Below are 5284 nucleotides of genomic sequence, written 5' to 3'. Positions count from 1 at the left end.
AAGAAGGGTGGGGGGTGGGAAAGCCTATATCTCTGGTTACCAGTTGTTCTGTCTCCTGCTGGAAGCTCCGTGAAGCTGCTTTCTCATACCCCTTGTTTGCTGATCTCCAATAGGAGTCCAAGATGGTGGATCCGCGCTGTGGTAGCTGATAGGGGACCTCTGCGTGTAACGCTCTTCACTCCGTGTTCTCGGTCAGTTTCTTATTCCATCTGGTGCTTGGTTGAGTTCTTTTTCTCTTCATTTGACGCTTAGGGTTTCAGGATTGATGCGTAACTCTGTTTGACTTAGTTTTTCTGATCTTTGCTGCGGAGGGATGGCGTGGTGCTTCTGACTATAGCGCCATGTTGCCCGAAAGTCTTCAGGCTGTAATCTTTATGGAAGCAGACTGCCACATCTTTCTCCCTCAGAGCGGCTGGTAGGTTTGAATGGCTGATCTTTCCTTTAGCAGCTGAGTGCTTCGCAAATGTGCCACCAGGGCTCCTCTGCTGGCTCCTTGCCTGTTCTCTAAACAAACAAACAACAAAAAATTGCCCTTGAGTAGAACTGCCCCATAGGGTTTCCAAGGAGTGGCTGGTGGATTTGAACTGCCAATCTTTTGATTAGCAGCTGAGCTCTTAACCACTGTGTCCACAGGGCTCCTCTGCTGTTCTCTAGGAAGTGAAAACTCTCGTTCCCGGTGTGTGACAAGGTGGTTGACACCCATGCAGACCCAGGGTAGGCCTGTCTTTGTCTTCTCTGTTTAAGACATCTGATTTTCTCCCCGGCCCTCAAAACTGGGAAATAGCCAAGTAAAAATGTATATTTAAATATATCACTTGGAGTGGGCACAGAAAATTAAAGCCTTGAAAGGAGCCCTGGTGGCATAGTGGTTAAAGAGCTCAGCTGCTAACCCTAAAAGTTGGCAGTTCAAACCCACCAGTTGCTCCACAGGAGAAAGATGTGGCAGTCTGCTCCTGTAGAGATTACAGCCTTGGAAACCCTACGCGGCAGTTCTATTCTGTCCTGTAGAGTCGCTATGAGTTGGAATTGACACGACGGCAATGGATTTGGTTTGGTTAAAGCAGAGAGCCTTCTAAAATAGCTTTTCTCAAGATCCCTGAAAGAGGAAGAATTGTGACAATTTACCTACTAATTCTTGAGCAAAAATCAAGGCTTATTTTTGTGACACAGGAAGTCTTTGAATAAAGAAGATAGAATGGATGAGACTCTGGTAACCCTATCCTTAACTACTGATGCATTGATCACACTTTCTAGCCTCAGGCCAAGGGTCTGGGATTTGGATAGACCCAGGTTCAGCTCCAAGCTGGGCTACTTGTTAAGTGTAAGCAGTATATCTGGGCAGCATGGTTCGTAGGACAGAGTCATAATATGACTTTACTTTTGTGTCAAACTGTCCTTTTAAAGTGTATTCTACAAAGGAAGGGTTTCCCTGCTGCCTCCAAAAACCCCAGGTCATTCATAGAAAACAGAAAGTCCTACAATTATTTTAAGTTACAAATATGGTCTCAATTTAGAAATTAGAATGACAAATCCAAGATACTAATCAACACTTCGGTCTTCACTGGAAGATAAGATATCTCCCTTTGCCGCTTGTTAGGGCCTGTAGCCTGCCCTAGGGAAGGGTTTGTGATCAGCTCCTAGGCCTTCTTTGCTTATCTCCTCTCTCTTTCTCCCATACTAGAGTTTGCTGAAGGATGAGGAAAAAGGGAGTAAAGAGTTCTTATTTGACAGTTCAAAGCTTGCTTCCAGTTCTCGGGCTCCTCTGATACTTCAAATTCTTATTTGGTTGGTTGGTTGGTTGGTTTTGGCCTGGGCATTTTTCTGTGTCCTCATGAACTCCCTCTCTGAGTCTCCAAATCTGATGTGGGCAATGTGGTTGCTACTGTCTGCTCAGACCCTGGTTTTCAGTGGTCCACTCCGTCCAGACTCCCTCTGTTGGAGCCAGGGACAGATTACTCAATAAGCAAGGTAATGCACAGGCTTAATTGTTCTTACTTACTACTCTGTAGTGCACAATTTCACCTGGTTTTCACCCCATCTCGCGTACCTTGCCTGTTGTAAGCCGGTAAGTACCGTGCTTACTAGTAAATCCGCCCCTGGTTGGAGCCCATCACCCTCCCAAGCTGTCTCCCGGCTCCAGGCCAGGGGGATCAGTCGAACACCAGGCTTGCCCATCAGAGCAACTGTTTCACTTTTGCTCTCCCCATCTGTGAGTTTCTTTTGTCTATTACACTTCTCAGGCCGGAGTCAGACCCTACTTCTCTGTCTTCCTCCCTACAGCCACACTAAGGGAGTATATCTCAAGTTCTCCGGATGGTCCTACGGAAGCTCCTCTCACTAGACTTGAGAGGAAGTGTCCCATCTCACGACTCCCCCACCCCCATCTGTGCCCCTAAGGATGGAGGCAGGGCTCAACAGAAGGGCTCCCTCCTCTCCCAGTCTCCACTCGCTCAATTTTTTACATCCTCACTGCAGTTTTAGAGTTGTCTAACTGGATTTTGTTTGCCAATTTTGTAGACCTTTCAATGACAAAACCATGAAAGTCCCAGGCAAACCGGAACAAGTCAGTCATCCTATTCCTAGCCCAATCATTTTCTCTCATTTTCTTCTTTGGTGACAGCAGCTGAGACAGGAGTGATTGCAGCCAGTGACTTTGTTTATTCTTGTCTCCAGAGGAAGATGGTTTCCATTCTGCTCAATTTTTTTTCTCTCCATGTCAATGAAATATTGTGTGTGTTTTGTAGGAGATTTAGCCTTTCCTGAGAGGAAATTACAGAGCGGTAATTACCACGTTTTCCTGTTCCTCCTGGAATAATCAGAGCAGGAAAGGGAACCTTACAAATGGTACCACCTGCTTAACCCTTGCGATAATGTTGAAATTTAAGCTGGAGGGAGAAGGGCAAGAGAGAACAAGGTACGCCAAACAGAGTTCAGCACATCTCCCAACTCAGCTACTACTCCTGACCAGCTACTCTTCTTGACTCTTCTGTTTATATTGCTGCTACCTCCCTTCTCTTCCATCCTTTTGCCTTCATCTATCCTTCTCTGATACTACTCCAATTTTGTAGCCCATAAATTTGTCCTCATCAGTGTGCCTTGCATCTGACAGTGAATGGCCCCACCCTTCATCAAAACGCTTAGAACAGAGACCGTGGAGAACACCCTTGACTCTTGACTGCTCTCTCTCCCTCTGTTATTGAATCATCTCTCATACACTTTCTAAATGTCTCTCACATCTCTCTTTTCCTCTCCTTTCTCACAACCAACATCTTATCCCAGGTCACCAAATCTCCTGGACTTCTCTAGTAGCCTATCTGCCAGATAGTCTCTCTGCCTCCTGCATTGCCGTGTAATCCAGGCTCCACACTGCTGACAAGATCATCCTTCTAAATGTCACTTATTGCCCTTAAGATTTAGACTCTAATAAGATTGACTTAGGTTGAGAAGGGAGAGGGTTGACATGTTGTGGGGTTGTTAACCAATGTCATAAAACAATATGTGTACTACTGTTTCATGAGAAACTGTTTGTTCTGTAGGCCTTCACCTGAAGAACAACCAAAAAAAAAAGACTTACTAAGTGATTCAAAATCTGGCTCCTTCCATCCTATTTTTGTTGTTGTTGTTGTTGTTGGGTGCTGTGGAGTCAGTTTCGATTCACAGGAACTCTAGTGACAGAGCAGAACTGTTGCATAGGGTTTTCGTGGCTGTAATCTTTATGGAAGCAGATGGCCAGGTCTTTCTCCCAAGGAGTTGCTGGATGGGTTCGAACAGGCAACCTTTAGGTTAGTAGCTGAGCACGTAACAATTAGACAGTTCTTTTTGGATCTTCTCATTGGGAAAATGGAAGATCACCTTACGTCTGGGATTGCTTTAGTTCTGGCAGTGATTCAATGAATGAATGTAAACGAAATATGCCTCATTTCCTGTCAGCTGGCATTGCCAGCTTCAGTCTCTCTCCCCCCAGTGCAGCCTACCGTGTTTCACAATGAACCTTCCCAAGGAGTGGCTGTGGTGTGGTGGGAAGAGTACTGATTTTATAGTCAAGAACGCTTGGAAGAATTCCAGCTCTGCCATTTTCAATCTGTGTGACCTTGGTCAAGTCATTTAACCTGTTGGAGGCTCATTTGTAATCTGTAAAATGGAGGTACTCAATATAACATTAATTAAATCTGAACCTTCCCTGCTATAAAATTCAGTAGTTCTCGTTGGCTTAAGCATCAGTTTCTCAGTCTTGCTGCTACCCAAAGCCGTCCCTGTCTCTGCAGTGCCAACCAACTTGCTCATTATTTTATGCTACAAACTAGGTTATTTGCAGCCCCCTTGACACCCACCACACTTTCTGCCTTTGGCTCGAGTCTCTGCTGGAGCACTCCTCTCTCCCCCGCTGTTAGAATCTTATTCCTCTCCTGAGGTTCAGCTCCACTGCGACCTCATTCCTCAGTGAAGCTTTTCTTAATTCTCCTAACTAAATGGAATCTCTCCCTTCACTGAAAGACCCCATTCTGTATTTATAGCTTATGGCACCAAACTGCCCACATTAAAGATGTTCCTGTACTTGTCTATTAAGTGATTAGGATACTCACTTCACTGTAAGGACTTTAGACCCACAGGACATACTATGTTGAATATAGTATGTGCTCAACAAACGTTTATTAAATTGAAAGTACTCATTGGAAATAAGGCATTATCAGGGTCCATGATCTAAGTACTTGTTGCTGTGTGCCACTGAGTCAATTCTGACTCATATTGACCCATATGTCAGAGTAAAACTGCCCCATAGGGTTTCCTAGGCTGTGATCTTTACAGGAGCAGATCACCAGGTCTTTTCTCCTGTGGAGCTGCTGGGTGGGTTCAAATTGACAACCTTTCAGTCAGCAGCTGAGGGCTTAACCACTGAGCCACCGGGGCTCCTAAATACTTAATTAGGAATCCATTAGTTCATTTGTTCATTTTTCAAGTATTTATTAAATACTTTTTAGGTCCTGGGGAAATAAAATTTTAGACAGAGTTCCAACCCTGAATAATTTCATAGCATAATCAGACAGTTAAAATATAATGTGATAAATACATAATTGAAAATCAGCAGGTAAATAAACATGAGTACAAATACTTTATGATTACTGACTACAGTGAGATGCCTTAAAAGATTCCATTTCAGTTTAGTCTTTGTAAAATCCCACAATTTAGATATATAAGCCCAGTCATATTTATTTGGGAAAAAGGAGCAAGGAATTAATACCTGGAACCCTATGGGACAGTTCTACTCTATCCTATAGGGTCACTA

Source organism: Trichechus manatus, unplaced genomic scaffold (genome assembly GCF_000243295.1).
Source record: "Trichechus manatus latirostris isolate Lorelei unplaced genomic scaffold, TriManLat1.0 scaffold00009, whole genome shotgun sequence".
NCBI lineage: Eukaryota > Metazoa > Chordata > Mammalia > Sirenia > Trichechidae > Trichechus > Trichechus manatus.
Note: the sequence above shows the minus strand (reverse complement) of the source record.